The 9,662-nt window shown below is 39.1% G+C and overlaps 1 pseudogene; it reads left to right on the forward strand.

The window, feature by feature from the left end:
* Positions 1–355: 355 nt before the first annotated feature.
* Positions 356–2,750, forward strand: LOC145978139 (uncharacterized; annotated as a pseudogene).
* Positions 2,751–9,662: the final 6,912 nt, after the last annotated feature.

The following is a 9,662-nucleotide window of genomic DNA, read 5'->3' on the forward strand; positions in this document are numbered from 1 at the left end:
AAGAACAACTGACATAAACAGACGTACGCTTGGCAATGTTGCAACAGGAGGACGATGTTACCGCTACAGCTTTTACTTCGTAACTGAGGTTGTTGACACTCATCAAGCAACACACCCCCAAGACGATTGGGGGGAGAGAGGGGGAGAGAGGGGGGAGAGAGAAGAGAGAAAAGTAGAAAGGAAGAAAGAGTGAAAGACAATACAGAGAGAGAGAGAGAGAGAGAGAGAGAGAAATAAGAGAAAAGTAGAAAGGAAGAAAAAGTGAAAGACAATACACACACAGAGAGAGAGAGAGAGAGAGAGAGAGAGAGAGAGAGAGACAGAAAGAGAGAGAGAGAGGAGAGAAGAGAAAAGTAGAAAGGAAGAAAAAGTGAAAGACAATACAGAGAGAGAGAGAGAAGAGAAAAGTAGAAAGGAAGAAAGAGTGAAAGACAATAAAGAGAGAGAGAGAGAGAGGAAGAAAGAGTGAAAGACAATACAGAGAGAGAGAGAAAAGTAGATAGGAAGAGAAAGTGAAAGACAATACAGAGAGAGAGAGATAGAAGAGAAATGTAGAAAGGAAGAGAGAGTGAAAGACGAGAGAGAGAGAGAGGGGGGGGGAGAGGGAGAGAAGAGAAAAGTAGAAAGGAAGAAAGAGTGAAAGACAATAAAGAGAGAGAGAGAGAGAGAGAGAGAGGAAGAAAGAGTGAAAGACAATACAGAGAGAGAGAAAAGTAGATAGGAAGAAAAGTGGAAAACAATACAGAGAGAGAGAGAGATATAGAAGAGAAAAGTAGAAAGGAAGAGAGAGTAAAATACAATAGAGAGATAGAGAGAGAGAGAGAAGAAGAAGAAAGAGTGAAAGACAATACAGAGAGAGAGAGAAAAGTAGATAGGAAGAAAAAGTGAAAGACAATACAGAGAGAGAGAGATAGAAGAGAAAAGTAGAAAGGAAGAGAGAGTGAAAGACAATAGAGAGAGAGAGAGAGAGAAGAAAGAGTGAAAGACAATACAGAGGGAGAGAGAAAAGTAGATAGGAAGAAAAAGTGAAAGACAATACAGAGAGAGAGAGATAGAAGAAGAGAGAAGAAAGTAGAAAGGAATAGAGAGAGAGATAGAAGCGAGAAAAGGAGAAAGGAAGAGACAGAGAAGAGATAAAAGTAGAAATGAAGAGAGAGTGAAAGACAATAGAGAAAGAGAGAGAGAAGGAGACCAGCCACCAGTGGGACCCGAGATCAGTATAGTTGTGTTGTAAAATGCAAGATCAACGTTGTGGCCCCATTTAACTATAGATGGCGGAAAGGAAGGGGGGGACAAAATATTTACTTTATAAATAACTTTGGTTGAGTTACTTCTCAATTTAAGTAACCCGAACAGCAAGAAAGTAACATTTCCGAATACTGAAAATGAGTGAAGGGTTTGATTCAGAATAAAAAATGAGTGTGCCTTTTTAAAGAAAAGGGCAACTATTTGTTTCATTTTCCCACCAGTACAATAACAAAGCTCTTTACATCACTTCAATTTCAGTTTTACTCGTATCCCGAGGTTGCTCAAGTGTTGGAAAATAAGCAGATCAGGTTACAGCTGATGCATAAAACAGTGCAATAAACAGGCTCTTTCCATGTCTCGCTTGCCTCACACTTCCGCCAAGCTGCGTTTAAAAAGCGATATCGCAGATGAAGTTCCCATATTATTGGGTTATGTTGCGGTGGGTTGAGAACCGTAAGAGCTTTTTGCTTTTAAAAAAAAAAACAACTGGAGAAAAAGCGTTACACAGCGTGGAATTCTGTGGTTAATTATTTAACTTTGTTGGAAGGAAAGGAAGGAGGAGGGGAAGGAGAGAGGAGGATATAAGGAAAAGAAAGAGAAATGAAAGAAATAGGAAAATAAAGAAAGGGGAAGCAATGGAAAGGAAAAATAAATTGAAGTAAAGATTGAAAGAAATAGGAGAGAAAGGAAAGCGAAACGAGAGTAAGAGGATAGGAAAATAAAAGAAGTGGAAAGATGGCGGAGAAAGGAGAAAAGCGGAAAATGAAAGGAGAACTAAAGGAAGTAAAAAGAAAGGGAAGGAGTAGGAGTGGAAAAGTGTAGGACAAGAAATATGTTGGGCAAATCGCAAGAGAGGGATAGAGAGAGAAGAGATAAAAGTACAAAGAAGGGAGAGTGAAAGAAAATAGAGAGAAAGAAAAAAGAGAGAAAAGTACAAAGGAAGAGAGAGAGAGAGAGGGAGAGAGAGAGAAGATAGAAAAGCAGAAATGAAAAGAGAAAGATAGGAGTGAAAAGTAGCAATGAGAAACATAATAGAGAGAGATAAAGAAGAAAGATAAAATTAGAGAGAGAAAAGTAGAAAGGAAGAGAGAGAGTGACTGAAAGAAAATAGAGAGAGAGGAAGAGAGAAAAGTATAAAGGAAGAGAGAAAAGTAGAAAGGAAGAGATGTGTGTGAAAGATAATAGAGAAAAAGAGAGAGAAGAGAAAAGTAGAAAGGAAGAGGTGTGTGTGAAAGATAATAGAGAAAACAGAGAGAAGAGAAAAGTAGAAAGGAAGAGATGAGAAAGATAATAGAGAAAAATTGAGAGAAGAGAAAAGTAGAAAGGAAGAGATGTGAAAGATAATAGAGAAAAAGAGAGAGAAGAGAAAAGTAGAAAGGAAAAGATGTGTGTGAAAGAATAGAGAAAAAGAGAGAGAAGAGAAAAGTAGAAAGGAAGAGATGTGTGTGAAAGATAATAGAGAAAAAGAGAGAGAAGAGAAAAGTAGAAAGGAAGAGATGTGAAAGACAATAGAGAAAAGACAGAGAAGAGAAAAGTAGAAGGGAAGAGAGAGGGAAAGACAATAAAAAGAGAGAGACGATGCGCTCGCATAGGAGGTTGTGGAGTCTTGCATAGTGTTCACTGTTCTTTAAACTTTTATTACTGCGAACAAACCACGCAACATCCTCTTGTATTATCTCAAATATATCCTTTATAGATGAGCTTGAAGATAGTGATGAAGACGATACTAATCTTGTCAACACTTTGCACATCTAATTTCTTCCTCAAAACGACACGAATGACCTTTAAACTGTTAACACGACACATTATCTTGATGTATCTCGTAGGCCACGCCCCTCTCTCTTCCGTCCGCTGGTATTTCTTATGTGACATCTATCGGCGGAAAAACAAACTACTAAGGATATGGCGGCGGATGTTACGAAATAGGAGATTCAGAGATAGCGCAACGGCCTCAGAGTGAGGTAGAGATGTTGAACGTTACGTAAGGCGGAAATTGTGGGTTTTCACCTAAAGTAATATGATCTGTCTTCGCACGTGGTACTCAAGTGTGTCATGAAGATAAGCTCCAAGTTTGTTATATACAGAAGCATAGCAAACTGTCTGGTATTCCTAAACGTGAAGGTTTCTTCAATATATGTCAATATGTGTTCTACCTGTCCCAGGGCCTCCCCGATGGCGGAGTTGTAGCATCGTTGCCTTGTAATCTAGGGGTCCCGGGTTCGATACCCGGTGGAGGCACATAGTGGTTTGGATCCCACTATAAACTGTAGGTCTAGTCCCAATTAGCCTTACTGTGCACAAAGTGGACTTAAAACACCAAATCAAACCAAATCAAACCTGTCCCTATTCTGGCTAAGATCTAATCCATCCTTACCAATTTATTTCAGGTCCATCTTAATATTATCTAGTGTTGGGCGATATATATCGTGTCGACGATATTTGGCGATATATATCGCCGATATCACGATACGGAATAAATATAGTATCTTATCGTTTATGACGATATTTTCTACACGATATATCGCGATATCAAATTTCGGGTATCGTCCATCTCTAATATTGTCCTTGCATCTTTGTATTGGCCTCACCATCAGGTTTCCCAACAAAGATCCTAATTTTATTTAAACTCTACCAAGCGTGCTCGTGGCGTGCTGAGCGAAGACGTTTTCATTTAATTATTCTAAGCATATGTGAGGCGGGGACGAATACAAATTATACAGTTCAGGATTGCATAACCTTCTCCATTCACCTGCTGTTTTATCTCTTTAATGTCTAAATATCTTTCTTAAGATTTTATTTTTAAAAAAATTCATAATTTATGTCCCTCGTTTTGCGTATTTTAACCGTTAGATTAAAACAATAATAATATTAAGTCTACTTTATACACAGAAGTAGTGGTCATGGGCCGGAGCCGCAACAGAAAATGGGGCTCGCCTTAATGGATTTTTCTCGTAAGGCATGAGCCCCATTTTCTCGCAGTGTTGCTAACTTCTTACTCGAAAAAATCACCAAGGTTTTTTTTTTAGTCTAACCACCTAAAGCAAGGAGCTGGCAATCTTGCTTGAGGCTTCTTAATGGTTTGTTTTTGTAAGGCATAAGTCTTATTTTCTCGCAGTATTGCCAATATTTTACTCGAAAAAATCACCAAGGTTTTTTTTTCGGGTCTAACCACCTAAAGCAAGGGGCTGGCAATTTTGCTTGAGGCTTGGTTTACAGTGCATAAAGCAAGGTTGCCAACCTACTGCTTTTGCCATAGCTTTTTACAAAAAAAAGATAGAGGAGCGAAAGAGAGGGAAGAGTTAAACAACCGATAGCCTACCTACAGCTTTTCTTGGTCTAAGCTAGCCTCAAGCAAGGAGCTGGCAATTTTGCTTGAGGTTTGGTTTACAGTGCATAAAACAATTTTTGCCAACCTACATATACTAAACAAGGAGAGTTGGTACTGCCGTAAAAGAGAGAGGTGGGTGGGTGGATGGCAACACAAGCGCGCGCGCGCGCGTGCGTGTGTGCGTGTGTGTGTATAATATGTAGCATTATTAACTAGAGTGTGTTGGCAATTTACTTCCAACTAAAAAATAGAGATGTTAACGTTGCTGTAAGATGAAGAGAGAGAGAGAGATTTATGGCCGGCAACAGTAATAAGCGAATGCGCCATATCGTAATTTTCCAACTCCGTATATCGTGATTTTTGTAAACCTCTCTCAAGGAAACGATGTGCCACACACACGCACGCGCGCGCACACACATCCTTATATTATAACACAAACAAACAAGCAAAATAATAATAATTGTTGTTTTTTAGGATTCCTGTTCCATAACCCCGCCAGAAGTGCGTGGTGCCCAACCAAAAAAAAAGTAAAGGTTTACAAATAGGAATTGGCAACACTGACGAGGCTCGAATTATTATTTGAGGCTCGAAATTATTATTTGATGCTTGTTGGTGTTGCCTACCCACAGGAGGAGGGGGGAAGAAGGGGGAGAGGAGAAGAGGGGAGAGAGAGAGAGGAGGTACTATCAGCGCCATCTATTAGCAAACAATAGAAATAAAAAGTAGGGTCAAACTTTTTCAACACCCAAACATTTTAAACGTCCTCACGTAGTAATACGATCTAGCTGAAGATGTTTAAAAGAGTACTCTTAGTCGACGAAGCTAATTGCTAGGGCCCTTATATTGCTAAAATATTTCTTGATTTGCATATTTCTCATACCGCCATATGTTGTTCTAGTTGACTTCTTCCAAAAAAATGCTAATTAGCGAGAGTTAATTAAGCAAGAGCAAGTAAAAGAAGCAAAATAGAACAACATATGCCGGCGTGAGAATATGTAAAAATTCGATTCAGAGGTGGATCGAATTAAAGTTGGGGGATATTTTGCATTTTTTCCCTTTAATGTACAAAACATTTACCGTACATAATTTTTTCTATTTACAACAGTATAAAATAAGAGGAATGTGTGACAATATCCATATTAATTAGGAAAGTATGTTGTATGCTAGGTTAGCTAATTGTGTCTTCTACAGCTTCACTGTATAGAGGGGAGATGGAAAAAGAGAGCTCTACGGAAACTGACGCTCTTAATAATATTGTACGCCCCGTGAAAATTATATATAAATAAGACTTAAGCGTATTATCTGCTTTCATGTCAGATTTTCCCGACCTGTGAGCTGTAGTGTTTAGGTGACAAGCGACCTGCTCAAATATGATACTGTTGACAATATTGTACGCCCCGTGAAAATTATATATAAATAAGACTTAAGCGTATTATCTGCTTTCATGTCAGATTTTCCCGACCTGTGAGCTGTAGTGTTTAGGTGACAAGCGACCTGCTCAAATATGATACTGTTGACAATATTGTACGTCCGTGAAAATTACATATAAATAAGACATAAGCGTATTATCTGCTTTCATGTCAGATTTTGTCAACCTGTGAGCTGTAGTGTTTAGGTGACAAGGGACCTGCTCAAATATGATACTGTTGACAATATTGTACGTCCGTGAAAATTACATATAAATAAGACTTAAGCGTATTATCTGCTTTCATGTCAGATTTTACCAACCTGTGAGCTGTAGTGTTTAGGTGACAAGCGACCTGCTCAAATATGATACTGTTGACAATATTGTACGTCCGTGAAAATTACATATAAATAAGACTTAAGCGTATTATCTGCTTTCATGTCAGATTTTGCCAACCTGTAAACTGTAGTGTTTAGGTGACAAGCGACCTGCTCAAATATGATACTGTTGACAATATTGTACGCCCCGTGAAAATTACATATAAATAAGACTTAAGCGTATTATCTGCTTTCATGTCAGATTTTGCCAACCTGTGAGCTGTAGTGTTTAGGTGACAAGCGACCTGCTCAAATATGATACTGTTGACAATATTGTACGCCCCGTGAAAATTACATATAAATAAGACTTAAGCGTATTATCTGCTTTCATGTCAGATTTTGCCAACCTGTAAACTGTAGTGTTTAGGTGACAAGCGACCTGCTCAAATATGATACTGTTGACAATATTGTACGCCCCGTGAAAATTACATATAAATAAGACTTAAGCGTATTATCTGCTTTCATGCCAGATTTTACCAACCTGTGAGCTGTAGTGTTTAGGTGACAAGCGACCTGCTCAAATATGATACTGTTGACAATATTGTACGCCCCGTGAAAATTACATATAAATAAGACTTAAGCGTATTATCTGCTTTCATGTCAGATTTTGCCAACCTGTGAGCTGTAGTGTTTAGGTGACAAGCGACCTGCTCAAATATGATACTGTTGACAATATTGTACGCCCGTGAAAATTATATATAAATAAGACTTAAGCGTATTATCTGCTTTCATGTCAGATTTTGCCAACCTGTAAACTGTAGTGTTTAGGTGACAAGCGACCTGCTCAAATATGATACTGTTGACAATATTGTACGCCCCGTGAAAATTACATATAAATAAGACTTAAGCGTATTATCTGCTTTCATGTCAGATTTTGCCAACCTGTGAGCTGTAGTGTTTAGGTGACAAGCGACCTGCTCAAATATGATACTGTTGACAATATTGTACGCCCCGTGAAAATTACATATAAATAAGACTTAAGCGTATTATCTGCTTTCATGTCAGATTTTGCCAACCTGTAAACTGTAGTGTTTAGGTGACAAGCGACCTGCTCAAATATGATACTGTTGACAATATTGTACGCCCCGTGAAAATTATATATAAATAAGACTTAAGCGTATTATCTGCTTTCATGTCAGATTTTCCCGACCTGTGAGCTGTAGTGTTTAGGTGACAAGCGACCTGCTCAAATATGATACTGTTGACAATATTGTACGCCCCGTGAAAATTATATATAAATAAGACTTAAGCGTATTATCTGCTTTCATGTCAGATTTTCCCGACCTGTGAGCTGTAGTGTTTAGGTGACAAGCGACCTGCTCAAATATGATACTGTTGACAATATTGTACGTCCGTGAAAATTACATATAAATAAGACATAAGCGTATTATCTGCTTTCATGTCAGATTTTGTCAACCTGTGAGCTGTAGTGTTTAGGTGACAAGGGACCTGCTCAAATATGATACTGTTGACAATATTGTACGCCCCGTGAAAATTATATATAAATAAGACTTAAGCGTATTATCTGCTTTCATGTCAGATTTTGCCAACCTGTGAGCTGTAGTGTTTAGGTGACAAGCGACCTGCTCAAATATGATACTGTTGACAATATTGTACGCCCCGTGAAAATTACATATAAATAAGACTTAAGCGTATTATCTGCTTTCATGTCAGATTTTGCCAACCTGTAAACTGTAGTGTTTAGGTGACAAGCGACCTGCTCAAATATGATACTGTTGACAATATTGTACGCCCCGTGAAAATTATATATAAATAAGACTTAAGCGTATTATCTGCTTTCATGTCAGATTTTCCCGACCTGTGAGCTGTAGTGTTTAGGTGACAAGCGACCTGCTCAAATATGATACTGTTGACAATATTGTACGTCCGTGAAAATTACATATAAATAAGACATAAGCGTATTATCTGCTTTCATGTCAGATTTTGTCAACCTGTGAGCTGTAGTGTTTAGGTGACAAGGGACCTGCTCAAATATGATACTGTTGACAATATTGTACGTATATTGTATTGTATAGGAGACTAGAAGCATATAATTTGGCGAAAAAACAAAAAAACCCAAGTAAGGTCATAGAGAATAGTTAAAAAAAAAAAGTGAAGAATTATATTTTGCATTGCACAGCATTGGATATTAAATAACATACCCCCAAAAATTTCTGCATTATACGTTCTGTAAAAATTGCCCTACGTACCAAACTGCTGTGTCAAGTAAACATTTTCAAAGACACTGTCGTACTTGTGTGCCGGGAAAACAAATATGTGCGACCAAACTGTGCTCTAAGTGTGGGAAAAATATTTCTATTGACAACTTCAAGCGACACCAGCTTACTTGCCACTTACACTTACTTGTAGCAAAAATAAGCACCACCCATATATAAATAAACCCCCCAAACTAACGCTAATTAGAATTAGCTTACAAAATTTTCCTCATAAGGCATTTTTCGTAAACACTCTACCACCAACAGATCACATATAAATAAACATACCCCCAAAAAAAAAATGCGCTCCATGAAAAGTTGCCCTGTGTGCAAAAAAACAAACATATCAAGCAAACATTTTGCAAGACATTGTCGCACCTGCGTGCCAGGCAAGCATTTGGCTGCCACCGAACTGTGTTCCGGATGCAATATACGCTTCACAATTGCGTATGCCAAGAAGCATAAGCTTACTTGTCTAAGCGAAAATACATCTGGGGCTCAGCCTTCGACCTCCACCAAGAGGAAGGCAGAAGCAGCCTCCATCAATGCACCACCCACGAAACGCGTCAAGCCTGCGATGAAAGCGAACCAATTTGCTTTCGAGCGTTTGTTGGAGGATTTTGTCCTCACTTCGGAGGGCTTATGCGACGTTCGTAGTTTTTTAGAGGAGAAGCGAGCAGAGATAATTTCCATCCTCGGTGATGCGCTTGCAACGCACTCCACCAAATTCTACGCATCGCTACGTTGCCAGTACAAGAAGCCGTCCGATGAAATTTACAGCTTCTGCCACAACACCAAGGCGAAGACGCTGCATCTGGCGGATGTCGATAACCTCGAGGTCATCTACAACAAGTTTGCCGAGGAGCTGGTGGTTAAACAAGAAGAACATGAAGCTGAGGGCTCGGGGGGTTCGCTGTGTGGCGGGCCTCACGAACTGTGCATCAAACTTTGCAAGTTTACGCCTCTCTCCGCCTCCAGCTACGTCCCCTTACCATCTTCCATCGCGGCAAAGACGGCCGTCCTGAACATTCAGAACAGTGACGCCAAGTGCTTCGTATGGTGTGTGCTTGCAGCGTTGCACCCTGTCA

The sequence above is a fragment of the Lepisma saccharinum genome, chromosome 24 (assembly GCF_977018435.1).
Source record: "Lepisma saccharinum chromosome 24, izLepSacc3.1, whole genome shotgun sequence".
Taxonomy (NCBI): domain Eukaryota; kingdom Metazoa; phylum Arthropoda; class Insecta; order Zygentoma; family Lepismatidae; genus Lepisma; species Lepisma saccharinum.